We start from the raw sequence: 16,649 nt of genomic DNA on the forward strand, positions 1-16,649 counted from the left end.
AGTGCAGCTAAATAGCTTCTCTTAATGACCACTGGGAGAACCATATGTTAGCAACAAGTGTGAATAATGCTAAGTCAAATCTGTGGGTCATTTGGATGAGTCTTATGGTCCATGAGCTGCTTACAGCTGTGCATTGCTTGCTGGCCAGCACAGAGCAGTGACAATCAGCCATGTGTGCATTGCTATCAGCACAGAGAAGGGAGAGTTGCCCTTGTATATCACTTGCAAACTATGTGTTATCTCATGCAGGCTGGTACATGATTACAGTCTCCCAAGAGTTAATTGTTAACTGGAGGGGTTATGCTAAGTCTGCTAAGTGCCCATTATTACCTACATGTTTTCTGTTGTGTTTATTTTAAGAATGCAGACAGCTATTAATTATTGTGACAGTTGGATCACTATTTAACTTCTACTTTACTTTCTTCTCCTTACTATTTTCTCATCTTTTAGTCACAATTGATGTAGTAATATCAGTTATATATCTGTAAGAAAATATCAGAGGTACTGAGAAAGGCTTACTATAAATGAATAAATATAATAGTTTATTTTATTATTCCACCCACAATCCCTCCTAAAAATATCTGTTTTATCCAGTAGTCTGGCTTTTCATCTGCAATGAATATGTCATGTTTTGTGAAAGGGGTGTATGTGTGAGGGAAAGGGGGCAGAAATAGTTATCCCAATCAAATGTATACTCAGAGACTGTTTCCAGGCCAACAGAAGTGCTTTTGAATTATTGCTGTAAATTAGCATATTAAAAATAGAATAGTTTTTAAAATATAGCAGGTTAAAATCTTTAGGCAGCATAAGGTTTATTATTATGTGACTTTAAAACAATGGAAGGAAAGATGAAAAGATAGTTTTCAAGTAATATGTATTGAGTTTCTCTTCCAAGTCTTGGGCCGGGTGCTAAAGAACACAGATGAACAAGGACATTGATGTTCTTTGTCCTTGAATAACACACTTTTGTGGGACACAGACAAATGAGCACGTAGTTATGATATGAAGGCTGTGTAATATTGACATATACTGGATGTAGGTATAAAATATCAAGGGAGCAGAGAAGAAGAAATAATTAGTTTTGACTGAGGGTATCAGAAAAATTTCAATGGAGATATGATCTTTGGGGTGGGCCTTGAAGGATGAGTAGGAGCTCTAGGTTGGTAAGACATAATGGAAGACATTTCAGGCAAAGAGAATAATGAATTGCACGAGTGAAGGCAGAAAGGCTTTTGGATTCCTTGTACACCTGTGACCTCTAAGAACTCTGAAAGTTAATGCAAATCCTAGGCCAGTGCTTCTCACACTTTCTGTGTATACAAACCATCTGGAGCACAGTAATATTCAGGTTCTGATTCAGAAGGCCTGGAGCGAGCCTGTCATTCTGCATTTCTAACAAGCTCCCAGGGGCCTGGGGACCACATTTTGAGCAGAAAGGCTCTAAGCACTGTAAACTGTTGTGTGTTTCAGCCAGGCCTGCTACTTGGTGCAGCCTAGAAATAAGATGGAGATCACACATTTGTCTTTTGCCATGAGAAAATTTATAGCAAGTATCTAAAGGCCCTCTTTTTGAGACTGTGATATTTCAGAAACAGATTCTGCATTGTACCTGCACCAGCCCAGGTATAAATAGAGTGACTCATCCTGGAGGCCACTTGTCCAGATGACATGGGAGCAAGCACTACAGGAAAGGTGAGGGAAAGGTCCTGGCGGGCCAGGCTAGTTCCTGTGCATCCAGGGCAATGGTGAAATCCTTAGTGTGAGGGGACTGTGGCAGGAGGTGGGAAGAAAGCCAGACACGTAGTATTTTCACAAGATTTAAATTGGTTGGGGCTCCTTCAGAATAATAATAATAATTAGAAAAACATAACCCCAATCGCCCCTTTGAGTTTTTTTTGATGATGCTTTCTCAGGTGTTTAATTTTTAGTGAGAAAATAGCTACATCACTTGGAATGGTTTGTTTTAAATTCAAAACTTTTTTTTTCCTTAAAAAACCATTTAAAAAATCATAGAAATAGGTACTTGTCCTTTGCAGAACACTTGACAAAAAACAAAAAACAAAACAAACAAAACAAAAAACCCACAACATTTTGGGGTGGTCATAGTTCAGTAGATGATTTGGACTCATTTCCTCTTCTTTCTATTGTCCATACATCACCCAGTTGCCTACCCTCCTTGGGGTGTTGGCGCCAGTGAGGGTTTGGTAATATGGCAAACTGTTATCTGCAGTTGGAGAAGAGCTGGGGGGGCCCGCTTGTTGTGCTAGAGACAAATTGTGATCTCAAAATGAGGTCACTGAGCTTTTCTTCACTTTCATCTTCCCTGCTATTTATGCTGATTGTGAAATGGAATAGGAGACTTCTTAAGATTAATGAAGGAGGGGGAGAGATTAGGTGATTATTTTTCACAAGAAAGATCATTGTGGACATGCCTTCCTTTCCCTAATAAAATTTACAACCTACACAGATAGCTTGAAGCAGACCACATGGCTACAATTTAGCACCCAGGGATTGGAATGGGCTTACTACCTCTATCCCAAAACATCCCCACATAAAGACTGTTGCAGAAACAAGAGATCATGCTAGATCATATTAGAGGGATAAACAATTATCAACACCAAGGACTCACGAAGGATAAATTAAGACAGATGTCTGAGCTTGTTGGAGAGAACGATAAAACCAGAGGCTGAAGGAGACTAGGTGATGAGGACACCACAATGCAAAGTCAATGCATCTTTGATATATTCCCAAGCACAAGGTAAGAGCCCAGGTCATCTGGATGCCTGCATCTTGGGGCTTAGTAAATAAGCAGCTTGGAACCAGAGTTTATCTCTTTCAATTTTGCTTCCACCAGAATTCCTAAAAGGGATTCTCATGTTTTAGAGGCATATTTAACACCTGGAAGAGCTTGTTGGGAATGCAGATTCCTGGGCTGCAGCCCAGCCTGCTGACTCAGAGAAGCCCCTGATGATTCTCAGTAGGTGGATTGAGCCCATCCTGCAAGCATAATTGCCTTAGTGAATTCACACTAATTGACAAGGCACTTGAGGAAAACAAAAACAAAACAACAACAACAACAACAACAACAAAAAATGTAGGTCTCGTGACACTAGGAAAGAAAGTCATGTTTTTACCCCTGCTGGTCTCCCACCACAAGCTACGGGCAAAGAAGGGAAGAGATCCAAAGCAGAGAAAACACAAAATAGACAAACCTCGATTTTTACATCATAGGGGTATTTTTAAAAGGCTGTGTATAATCAAATTTGTGTGAGTTAATCTTTACTTTCCGTTAAGTCTAACTCAATGTATCCGCTTTTGATTTTTAATGTGGTAATGACTTTGTCATCTTTTTTTTCTCTTCTACTTATGCCATACTTATGGCATACTTATGCCAGCCTCTCCATCCAGAATTGAACTGCCTGTGAACCAGCTACAGAGAGCACCCAGGGCCATTTGCCTCACAGCAGCAGAGCTGCTTGTTTACCGAGAGCTCCAGCCCCTTGTTGGCAAAGGTGGACCTCTTATCTCTCAGGGATCACTCTGCCTCTGGGTTCCTGTATCCCTGTGTGGGATTTACACACTGCCCGAGGGCCTGGCTCTTCCTGGGTTCTGCTCCACTATTGCCCAGCTGACCTGTCAAGTTGTGGTTGGAGACCCAGAGTGACCCAGCCCCTACATCGCCCATCAGACTTGTTGCCCTGGTCTGGCTGGCCATTTATCTGGCTCTGGGATTAACTCTAAAATCCTGAGGGCACCAGCCTTCTAGGAGTCTGATATGGGCCATTTTCCCTGGAAATATAAATGAAACTGACTGGAGTGGGAGCACTTACAGTTCTTGCTGGTCCTCTTGGTCCTGGGTCCAACCTAAAAGGATCTTTTTCACCATTCCCACTGTCCCTGATCAAATCAATCTCTCCTTATTTGTCATATGGACCACCCTGGTGCTCTCCTGACTTACCTCCTTCCACCTTTTTTAGTCTATTTTAGTCCACCGTCTGTTTGGCTGCCCAAGGAAACTCTCTAAACTATGGATCTGACATCATTACCCTGCCATGTCCCTTTAATAGTTCCCCATTATCTGAGGGTAAAGCCAAAATTCACAATGGCCCACAAGGCCCTATCTCACCAGCCTGATCTCTCTCTCTCTCTCTCTCTCTCAAATCTTCCCCAAAATGCCACTTATGCTCTAGCTATAGCGAACATCTTATTCTTTCTTTCTTTTTTTTTTTGAGACTGAATCTCACTCTGTCGCCCAGGCTGGAGTGCAGTGGCACAGTCTCAGCTTACTGCAAGCTCCGCCTCCCTGGTTCACGCCATTCTCCTGCCTCAGCCTCCCGAGTAGCTGGGACTACAGGGGCCTGCCACCAAGCCTGGCTAATTTTTTTTGTATTTTTAGTAAAGACGGGGTTTCATCGTGTTAGCCAGGATGGTTTCGATCTCCTGACCTCGTGATCCGCCCGCCTTGGCCTCCCAAAGTGCTGGGATTACAGGCGTGAGCCACCGTGCCCAGCCTTATTCTTTTTAAGTCTATGCCATCTTCCAATGCCACATTTGTGTCCTCATGTTATGTCCTCACCCTGGAATGTTCTCTCTTCCCATTTTTGTCCCTCTTGCTTTTTCTTCAGCTTTTTTTTTTTTTTTTTGAGACAAGGTCTTGCTCGATCACCCAGGCTGGAGTGCAGCCTCGACCTCCCAGGCTCAAGTGATCTCCCACCTCAGCCTCTTGAATAGCTGAAATCACAGGTACGTACCACTATGCCTGGCTAATTTGTTTATTTTGTAATGATAGGGTCTCCCTATGTTGCCCAGGCTGGTCTCAAACTCCTGGACTCAAGAGATTCTCTTGCCTTGGCCTCACAAAGTGCTGGGATTACAGGTGTGAGCCACCATGCATGGCCTTGTCTTTTTTCTTGAATAAGAATCTCACCTTGTCCCCCAGGCTGGAGTGCAGTGGTGTGATATTGGCCCATTGCAGCTTCGACCTCCCAAGTTTAAGCAATCCTCCTGCCTCAGCCCCCACAAGTAGTTGAAACTACAGGCACGCACCACCACACCCAGGTAATGTTTGTATTTTTTTTCTAGAGACGGGGTTTCACCATATTGCCCAGGCTGGTCTCAAACTCCTGAGCTCAAGCAATCCACCTGCCTTGGCCTCCCAAAGTGCTAGGATTACAGGCATAATCCACCATGCCCTGCCCTCCTTTAGCTCTTTTAACTTTTTTTTTTTTTTTTTTTGCATATTATTATGAAATGGTAAGCATTCGTGATGGAAAATTCAGAAAGTGTAGAAAAGAAAACCAACCATAGTCTCATCTCTCATAAGCAACAAATGTTAATATTTGGGCATAGTTCCTCCAGTCTTTTTGTTCATTTGCATTTTTCTTTTGATAACTGACAGCATTCTATACATGAACTCGTATATTCATTTTTTAAAAATTTTTTGAGACAGGATCTCTGTTGCCCAGGCTAGAGTACGGTGGCCCAAACACAGTTCACTGCAGCCTCAACCTCCCAGGCTCAAGCGATCCTCCCACGTCAGTCTCCTGAGTAGCTGGAATCACAGGCACACACTAACATGCCCAGCTAATTTTTAATTTTCTTGTGGAGACGGGGTCTCACTTTGTTTCCCAGGCTGGTCTCCAATTCATGGGCTCAAGTGATCCTCCCACAGTGCTCGCAAAGTGCTGGGATAACAGGCGTGAGTCACTGTGTTTGGCCTATGTTGTCTTAAAATAGTCTTAAATACCAACATGGGCAATATAATGAGACCTGGCTCCACAAAAAGTAAAAGAATTAGCTGGGTGTGGTGGCATGCACCTGTAGTGCCAGGTATTTGAGAGGCTGAGGTGGGAGGATTGCTTGAGCCCAGGAGGTTGAGGCTGCCATTGAGCCATGATTGCACCACTGACCTCCGGACTGGGTGATAGAGCAAGACCCTGTGTCAATTTTTTTTTCCTGAAACATATTTAAAAAAAACAAACTTTTTTTTTTTTTTTTTTTTGAGATGGAGTCTCGCTTTATTGCCCAGGCTGGAGTGCAATGGTGTGTTCTCAGCTCACTGCAACCTCTGCCTCCTGGGTTCAAGCGATTCTCTTGCCTCAGCCTCCCAAGTAGCTGGGACTACAGGTGTGCACCACGTTCAGCTAATTTTTGTATTTTTAGTAGAGACAGGGTCTCACCATGTTGGCCAGGCTGGTCTCGAACTCCTGGCCTCAGGTGATCCACCTGCCTCGGCCTCCCAAAGTGCTGGGATTACAGGCATGAACCACTGTGCCCAACCAAAAAAGCTTTTTGAAAGTACAATTCAAAAAATTTTAAATAAAATTTTAGACTTACCAAAAAGTTGCAAAAATATACAGAGAATTCCTGTATATTCTTCACCCAACTTCCCTTAATGTTAACATCTTATAACCAGAGTATAATTATCAAAACTAAGAAATTTTTTTCCACCATAAAGTTACTACTTTTCTCTTTGTAAATAATATTTTTTTGTGGGGGAGATACTTTGAGAGCATACAAATATCCTGCTTCTCCTTAAACTTTTGCCCATCAATTTTAGCATCCATCAGTGGATACTGCTTGCAGTTATTATTACTGCGATATTCTAACCGAGATTTTCTATTTCCTTATTCCTTACATTTTACAATTGGAATTCTTCTGTAAAGTAAAGTACCTTCTCCTCAATTTATTTATACTGTATGGACTCAAAGATTTTTATTTAACCATTGGGTTTTAATCTAGTACTATCATAATATAGTACTATGCTTAATCCAGTACTATTCTTATTTATTTTGTTGCTCAAATTGTTTCAGCCTTGGCCATAGGGGGCTCTTTCAGTTTGGCTCTCGTGCCCTTTCAACAAGATCCCCATCCTTTTTTTTATGGGGGGGCACTTCATTACTTTTTAGCATAATTTGTGTCTTAACCTCTCCCAGCTCTGGAATCCATTATTTTTCCAAGGAACCACAATTTCTTTTGTTGGAGAATAGTATTTAGAAAACAAGGTCGGCCAGGCGTGGTGGCTCACGCCTGTAATCCCAACACTTTGGGAGGCCGAGGAGGGCAGATCACGAGGTCAGGAGATCGAGACCATCCTGGCTAACATGGTGAAACCAGGTCTCTACTAAAAATACAAAAAAAAAAAAAAAAATTAGCCGGGCGTGGTGGCAGGCACCTGTAGTCCCAGCTACTTGGGAGGCTGAGGCAGGAGAATGGTGTGGGCCCAGGAGGCGGAGCTTGCAGTGAGCCGAGATCGTGCCACTGCACTCCAGCCTGAGTGACAGAGCAAGACTCAATCTCAAAAAAAAAAAGAAAACAAGGTCTACGACTTTCATTTTGGAGTCAAAAAACATGGATATTACTAACAGCTAAGTATACATGCTGCCAGATTTTTTTTCAGTAAGTTTAAACTAAACACACTGCCACCAATTTTTCCAGTTCTACTAAATCATATTGTCAATTCAAATGGATTATCATTCATCTATCTTCCTCTTTATTCTTCCCTCCATCCTTCTGTCTCTCCTACTCTCTTTCCTTTTATCCTTACTTTCTCTTTTAATATAACGAGAAAAATGTACCTCATTTATTCTTCAATCCAGGTGAGTTTGGATATTTCTTTCATTCATTCAACAAAAATTTAGTGATGCCAACTGAGTCAGATTCTAGGCAATAGAGACATCCTCTTTTGGTTAATATTTTCATGGAATATCTTTTTCCATTTTCTCACTTTCATTCTACGTGTATCTTTGGATCTAAAGTGAGTCTCTTATGGACAGCATATAGTTGGATCATGTGTTTTTATCCATTCTTTTAATCTCTGTCTTTTGATTAGAGACTTTAATCCATTTGTATTTAAAGTAATTACTGATAAGCAGGGACTTCTGTTATTTTGCTATGTTTTCTACATGCCTTATGGCTTTTTAGTTCCTCATTTTCTTTTAATTTTTACATAACTTTCCTTTATTTTTTTTTAGAGAAATGTTTAAATTCCTTTATCATTTCTGTGTGTGTGTGTGTGTGTGTGTGTATATTTTTTCCTGTTGCTCAGGTTGGAGTGCAGTGGCTTGAACATGGCTCACTGCAGACTTAACCTCCCGGGCTCAATTGATCCTCCTGCTTCAGCCTCTTGATTAGTTGGGACTAGAGGCACAGGCACATGCCACCACGTCCAGCTAACTTTTGTATTTTTTTGTATTGACAAAATGCCTGGCTCCCAAAAGGGTAAAATGAGAAAAATAGAGGAGAAAAGAGGGTCCTTACCCTTTAAATCCCCTGAAGTCACTTCAGCTAAAGGCAGAGGGGCTTGCAAGAATAGGAGGAGGTGCAACAACAATGGCTACCTCTTTGTATGCACTTCTGTGTTCAGAAGCAGACCATTTGTCTGAATAATGTCACTGTAGACATGAGTGTACAAATACCTCTTTGAGACCACAAATGTCAGTGGTCTGATTTTTAAAAATCAATTTTGATTACATAATTTTCAACATCTCATATGGGTCCCCACATTATTCTTGCATTTTAGAATTTCTCTTGTGTTCTCTCCTATTTGGTTTTCCAAATGGATTGTTTTTCCAACTGCACTCCAAAAATATCTATTAAAATTTTGATAAAAATTATAAAATAAATTATATAAATTAAATGTAAATAATTATCTTTTTGGGAAACCAAATATTTAATGTGTTCACTAAATTGTATCAATGCAATTTCAAGCAAATGCCAATTGGAAGACCAAGCCCAGGAATTCACAGAGGAAACAATCTTCCAAATAATAAGGAGCACTAAGGTGATCTTCCCCTTCAGCCACAATACTAGTAGCTATAAGAGTGTAAGTCAGTCAGTATTATCCAGATTTCTGAGCATTTACCACAGCATCAATTTTCAGAATTCTCTGGACAGTTTCATTTGCTAGGGTCAGAGCAATAAATGAAATCACAAAAGTTGGGCAACCAGTTTTCCAAAATGGAAATACTGCCCTTTTGATACTAATGCCTGCAATTTTTTTCTTGTTAGGCATGTTGATTTCTTAGTTCTGTTACTGTAGAAATGGGATTCAAAGCCAGCATTTTCAGCTAGTGTAGTTGGAATGATCTCCATAGCATCTGCAAAACATGAACACTGTAAAATTCCATACCACTCAATGTTCACAAACATTCAGTTAACCATAGGGCCAATTCTATTGGAGCACCACCTCCTGCAGTAAGAGCTCTCTTCACCAAACAGCAAATAATACATAGCACATCGTGAATGGAAGGCTCAATTCTTCAGTCCTATGACAATTTTAACTGTTTTTCCAGCGCTTGTACAGCCCGTAGTCTTGAGCAGTTTTCCAGAACCATTTAAACTGACCTTCTCAGCTAACTCAGCAAAACCCAGCATGTCAGTGTGACTTGGTCAGTACAAGCAACTGGCTTGGTTCCAATTGTCTTACAAATGAATTCAACATCTTCTTTTTCAATATTCTTAACCAACATAATAATTTTGTTCAGGAAATGTCATGCAAGATCACTAGGAGCGTCTCTAAAGTGTCCTGTATGAGAAGGACATTATATCCCATTTGTAAAAGTTTGCTATACTAAACTTAAAATATAGGCTCTCTCTCTCATAGCATTTAGTCCATCTGAACATTGTCAGAAACTGCTACTTGATTTCCAAATCTGTTGGGAGCAGATAAGCAAAACTGAATGTGCCCAATCTTAGCCTTTTCAAATTGGGTTATGCCAGAATTTACCACTTTCTGGGTGAGAATAAGACCTTCCACCAACTCACAGTCATCAATTTTTCCACCAAGTTTCTTAACCGCAGTCATGTATTGCTTAACAATGGGGTACAATCTGAGAACGGCATTGTTAGGTCATTTTGTCGTGCAAACATCATAGAGTGTACTTACACAAACCTAGGTGGTATAGCCTACTACACACATAGTTACATAGTATAGCCTATTGCTTGTAGGCTATAAACATGTACAACATGTTACTATACTGAATACTACATATCTAAACATTGAAAATGTACAGCAAATACATGGCATTATAACCACTGTCATATGCAGTCTGTTGTTGACTGAAATACTGTTACATGACACATGACTGTATGTTAATATCTCTAAGATTTACAGTAGTACCTGTAGCTGGGTCACTTTTATCACTGCATTTACACTCGTCGGAGGAAGCAGAACTTGAATACTGAAAGACAATCTGTGAGTTCAAAGAACTGGTGGCACTGTTTAACAAAGTTTCTCTGTCATTCAGTTCCACAAGTTGAGATATGTTACTTAAGATCTCAATACCCTTTTCCAAAGACTTCTGGGATGACTTGGAAGTGATGGTTGGATGAATCCCTTTTTGAAGAAGCTTGGCCCAGGAACCTATGAGAGAGCCAGCAATAGTGCCAACTGATGCAGTGCTATCTCCTGCTTCTATATCTTAGCTCCCCCAGCATTCTGCTGCTGGATGTGACACTTGCATTTGTTTCAGAATGGTGGCACCATCATTTGTAGTGATCACATTGCCTTTTCCACCTTGAATCTTTTTTCCCATTCCTTTTGGTCCAAGGCTTGTTTTAATAGCATCAGCAACAGCTTTGGCTGTGATGTTGCTGAACCAGATCTCAGCCTGCTTGTCATATCCCTGACAGGCACCTTTCACACAGCAGCTGGCAGCCCTGGTGGGTGCCCTGCTCCATGGTCCAAATAACATCTTTACTTGGGCATGTTAACTAAAACTTTCTCCTTATGTGTTACATCTTGTTTTGTTTTTTGTTTGTTTTGCTGTCAGGTTCTAAAGATGTGCTCCTTTAGGGTTAGGGAAAGGCTCCAGGATGGCTATGGAATTCCACTAGGGAGCTAGGGGGGCCACAGGAATCTACCAGCTGGGGGGCTTTGGCCAAGTTACTTTAAACCATAGTTCTCAAAGTGTGATCTCCAGACCAGCATCATCAGCCACACCTGGGAACCTATTACAAATACAAATTCCTGGGCCCTGTTGGAGACCTACTGAACAAGAAACTGGGAGTGGGGCTTAGCTATTTATGTTGAACAAACCCTCAAGATGCTGCTGATGAATACTTAAGTTTGAGAAATACTGTGTTAAACCATATTTCTTAACCTTGGCTGCACAGTAGAGCCACCTAAGGAGCTTTTCTCTATCTACCCCTATTCTGATTGGTCTGGAGGGGGACCGGTGACAGGAATCTTGATTCTAATGCATAACCAGAGTTGAGAACCACAGCTCTGAACTTGTTTGTGTATAAAATGGGGGAAAATAATACTTACCTCTTAGAGCCGTTGTAGGGATTAAGTGATAAAACTTACAGTAAGAGTGAAGCAGGCCGGGTGGCTCACGCCTGTAATCCCAGCCCTTTGGGAGGCCGAGGCAGGTGGATCACTTGAGGTCAGGAGTTAGAGACCAGCCTGGCCAACATGGCGAAACCCCGTCTCTACTAAAAACACACAAAAAAATTAGCCGGGCGTGGTGGCGGGCGCCTATAATCCCAGCTACTCCGGAGGCGGAGGCAGGAGAACGGCGTGAACCAGGGGGGCGGAGCTTGCAGTGAGCCGAGATCGCACCACTGCACTCCAGCCTGGGCGACAGAGCGAGACTCCGTCTCAAACAAACAAACAAACAAACAAAAACCAAAAAAACTAGCTGGGTGTGGTAGCGCACGCCTGTAGTCCCAGCTACTTGGGAGGCTGAGACAGGAAAATCGCTTGAACCTGGGAGGCGGATGTTGCAGTGAGCCAAGATGGTGCCACTGCACTCCAGCCTGGGCAACAGAGCGCGACCCTGTCTCAAAAAAAAGAGAGTGAAGCAGAGTGTCTAGCAAATGGTGAAGCACTTGACAAATGATAGTTACTGGTATAATAATACTCAGAGAGGTTAGAGCTACATCACCAGGTCAGGAAAAGACAGTGGGACTTTGAGGGCTCAGTGTTGGTTTATTCAGGTTATGACTCTGAGGTTGCCAGGCCATGCACCATAGCTCTCACTAAGCAAAGTTTTTATGGTTGCTTGTGGGTCTTTGTTCATACCATTTGCTTCAACCCTTTCTCTCTGCTTGTGAAAATCCTACATTAAGAGTGTCATGGAAGGTACAAGGTTTGTCACCTACCAGGGATGGAGAATAGAAAAAAAAAGAAGGTACATGTTTTAGAGTCAGCAGTTTGAATTTAAAACTTCAGTCTAGACATTTATAGCTGTGTGATCTTGAGCATTGGTCTCCTTATCTGCAAAATGGGGATATTTATCATATGGGGGGAGCATCAAATAAGATATAGCCTACAAAGAGCAATGTATTAAACACTCCAGAAATGCTGGCCTTATCTGTATTTATTGCTGTCCTGCTTGGGAAGTCATTCCTGATGATGCAAACATTGACCTCTTTTATCTCTAACCCTCTTTTTAAATATTAACTTGTTACTAGTTTGGTGCTTAACCCACTGGCCATTTCTCACAGATATTCTCAGACTGGAGCTCTTTTTAGATTAATCTGTATCCTTAGTCTTTCAATTTCTGTTTAGAATAGTTTTTATTCTAAACTCAACAGGCCAATTGTTTGTGGCTCTATCGGGAAGATGATTCTGCACTGAGCACCAATTTAGATTGTCTTACTGAGACAAGGCTAGGTGGAGCTCGGTCTTCTGCAACAGGGACACAGAACGTTCTCCATAAATGAATCCATCCTTTCAGAAAACACATATTTCCTTAAGTAGAATGGAAAAGGTCTTAGAATCTACCTTGGTTTAACTCTACTTTCTACTTTAATGTGAATCTGTAATATTGCCACATCTCCAATTAAGTTACAAAATTGCATCTGGCTAGTTTTATAACCCTTCTCTCCATTTTGCTGCATTTATGGCATTTAAAAAACATTTCACTGTTTTAAGTTCAGCATAAAAGTTTTACTGTTTATCCAGTTATCTTAGTATCCAGGGCTGGACAGTCTCTCTGTTTTATGTAAGTATGCTTGAATGTAGTACTGTTTGTTTTGCTGATTCTATCTTTCTCTCTCTCTCTTTTTTTTTTTTTTTTTTTTTTTTTTTTTAAGAAATGCTTTCTTCTGAACCTTTCTTGAGTACTTAACGAAAGCCATGAAGACAGGGTTGGCAGGATAACAGATGTTTCCCCCTATTTATTGCTCCTGAAGTTTGTTCCCTGCTCTAAATCTCTAAAATTAGGCACATAGGATCTTTGGGAGAAATGTGTGAGTAAAGAGAGACAGGTTGAAGCAGGCAGAATTTCAAATTTTGATTTATTCTTTCTTGGAAAATGATTTATAAATACAAGCATTATGGTTATATATGTTTAAATATATGATGCCTTATGTTTATTTTGAAACACACACATATATGGTGCTTAAAAAATAAACTTATGGAGCCCATAATTACATAAATAATAAGATGTTACCTCTCATCTACCTCCTCTTCCTGAACCTATCATGCTGCTTGTAAACGTGGGGAACTTTATATTTTTAGGAGATATGTGTCAATGCTGCCACAGAAAATTGCGCTAGTAAGACACAGCAGTACTTACTAGTCACATAATGTGCTATATGTAAAAGTTTTTAACTTTTTATAATTTACAGAGTTCTTTTCACAAATATCTTATTTCATTAATCCAGTGAAGTATTATGATTTTATAGAGAAGGAAAGAGGTTCAGAGAAGTAACTGACGTCACATAATCAGTAAGTACACTATATCACAAACCCATGACCTTTGAATCTAAAACCCAGTCTTTTTACTATGTTATGCTGAAATCGAGGGCAAAATGGTCTATGCACACTGATCCCCACACGTTAGAAAGCACCAATAGTTTAGGTTTTGACCAGAGAAATTCAGTTAAACAAACTGGCTAGTCTAAACTTGGAGTTAAAGATTTTTTTCTGATTACACTTAGTCACCATCTTAACCATTGGTCACTGTTGTCCTGAAATTTGTTGACTTCTCTGGTGTCAAGAGTTAACTTTTCCTTATCTTCTATTGATACCTTCCAGCTGGTCCATCGTACTTCTGTACAGGCTGTTTTGAGTCACACAGCTTGCTCTATCAATTGAAGGTATAGCTTATGTACAAATATATTTTAGCTTTCATTTCTGATTTTCAGCCTGGAGCAGTGGCACACTAATCTACTTCTGCGTTATCGACAAACGTCCCTGTCAATCATTGCCAAGGCTCACTGCAGGGTCAGGGTCTGAGATCTCACTGAAGCTCTTCCATCGGCAAACCAATACATCGATTCTTTACTTGTTTTCTGACTCAGGTCTGCTGTTAGAATGTAATGCAGTTATTCTCTTTAAAATATCATGCTAATTCTCTTAAGTTCCTCTTACATTCAGATCTTTCCCAAAAGCTGGAGATCACATAATTCAAACATCTGCTGAGCTACATTGGGTTCAGGCTGAGATCCTGTTTCTCAGCTCAACATCCTGGGGTAATCATCCACCTACACCTGGCTCAGCTGCATTGGCCAAGAATAACATTGCATCTGCACTTTTCTAAGCACGTTTCTGAGATCTTGCCAATACTTTGTAATACACACATGCTCATTCACACAATCTTAGGGACTAAGTCTATTTGTCTCTGTATCCTCTACAACTATCACGTGTCGAGCACATGGCAGGTGCTCAGTAAAAAGTTCTAAATGGGCTGGGTGTGGTGGCTCATGCCTGTAATTCCAGCACTTTGGGAGTCTGAGGTGGATGGATCAGGAGGTCAAGAGATTGAGACCATCCTGGCTAACACAGTGAGACACCTTCTCTACTAAAAATACAAAATATTAGCCGGGTGTGGTGGCTAACACAGTGAGACACCTTCTCTACTAAAAATACAAAATATTAGCCGGGTGTGGTGGCGGGCGCCTGTAGTCCCAGCTACTTGGGAGGCTGAGGCAGGAGAATGGTGTGAACCTGGGAGGTGGAGCTTGCAGTGAGCTGAGATTGCGCCACTGCACTCCAGCTGGTGAGAGTGAGACTCCGTCTCAAACAAAAAAAAAAAGTTCTAAATGAATGAATTCTCCTTTTGCTGGAATTCACTTCTACCACATACAAACCACCCAATTTTAGTTTAGTTTTTTTTTTTTTTAAACAGGCTATAAAATAGGCCCTAGCCATACCATCTGGATTAGGTATCTTTAAAAGTAGCATTCATTTAAACATATGTACTGGGAATCTTTCTACTTCAGGAATCATTCAGTGTTACAGAGAAAGAAAACTGTGGCTGGAGTAGCTGCTATACATACTCCAATAAATACTATTGCACTAAAATGCTTTTATATTTTGATTATTTTTTGAATAATATATGTTTGAATATTGACACTATTGTACACTTAAATATGGTTAAGATCATTAATTTTATGTTTTTACAATAATAAAAAATTATTAAAAAATTACTGGACATGCTAAAGATTCAGAACAACTCTTGGAAAAAAAAAATCAGAGAAGCCTTCACAATTTTTTTTTTGAGACAGAGTCTCGTTTTGTTGCCCAGGCTGGAGTGCAGTGGCACCATCTCAGCTTACTGCAAGCTCTGCCTCCCGGGTTCATGCCATTCTCCTGCCTCAGCCTCCCAAGTAGCTGGGACTACAGGCACCCACCACCAGGCCCGGCTAATTTTTTTGCATTTTTTAATAGAGACGGGGTTTCACCATGTTAGCCAGGATGGTCTCGATCCCTGACCTCGTGATCCACCCGCCTCGACCTCCCAAAGTGCTGGGATTACAGGCGTGAGCCACTGTGCCCAGCCAAGCCTTCACAATTTCTTTGGAAACTCATTGCTGGAATACAATAAAACCAGCAGCGAGCTACTCAAATCTATACAACAGTCATCCCTCATAGAACTTCTAGTTATGTTCAAGCTTTTCCACAGAATTTCCAAAGCCCTTCATGATCTGGCCTCTGTTTTCTTACAGCCAACCATGAACAAAGTCAGTGTTTCTTGAACAGACAATTTCTTCATACCTTAGGGCTTTGCAAATAGTATTCTGCCTCAAACCCCTTTCTCACCATTTTCCTTTTGGCAACCTCTTATTTATTCTTCAAGGTTCAGCTTAAATATCATTTTTTTTGAGATGCAGTCTTGCTCTGTTGCCAGGCTGGAGTGCAGTGGCGTGATCTCAACTCACTGCAACCTTTGCCTCCCGGGTTCAAGCGATTCTCCTGCCTCAGCATCCCGAGTAGCTGAGACTACAGGCACATGCCACAACGCCCAGCTAATTTTTGCATTTTTAGTAGGTGGGGTTTCACCATGTTGGCCAAAATGGTCTCGATCTCTTGACCTCGTGATCCACCCACCTCGGCCTCCCAAAGTGCTGGGATTACAGGTGTGAGCAACAGCGCCCGGCTTAAATATCATTTCTTTAGGGAAGCTTTCTTTAAATTCCCTAATGTGATTTGGGCTTCTGGCTATCTCTCTCTGCATTCATCCATCCATCCATGCTCTTATAGAAGTCTGGCTTTTTCCTTTGTAGCATGTAATACAATTGTATGTAATTATGTAATATTAGTCCCTCCCACAAGACTGAAACTTACATGAGGTAGGGAGTATTTCTCTTGCTAACCACGTGTATTACCAGGACCCCAATATCTTGTACAGAGCAGGTATTCAATACTTCCTTTTAAAAGATACTTACTCTACAAATTCATCTTAATAGATTTCTCA

General features: G+C 41.0%; 1 long non-coding RNA gene and 1 pseudogene across 1 annotated transcript in view; one reads left to right on the plus strand and one right to left on the minus strand.

Annotated features, from left to right (window-relative positions):
• The window catches only part of LOC129523585 (uncharacterized), a 135,387-nt gene that overhangs the window by 63,892 nt on the left and 54,846 nt on the right, over positions 1 to 16,649 (plus strand). The window lies entirely within an intron of this gene.
• LOC101125590 (T-complex protein 1 subunit delta-like) lies at positions 8,840 to 10,694 on the minus strand (annotated as a pseudogene).

Source organism: Gorilla gorilla, chromosome 6, assembly GCF_029281585.2.
Source record: "Gorilla gorilla gorilla isolate KB3781 chromosome 6, NHGRI_mGorGor1-v2.1_pri, whole genome shotgun sequence".
NCBI lineage: Eukaryota > Metazoa > Chordata > Mammalia > Primates > Hominidae > Gorilla > Gorilla gorilla.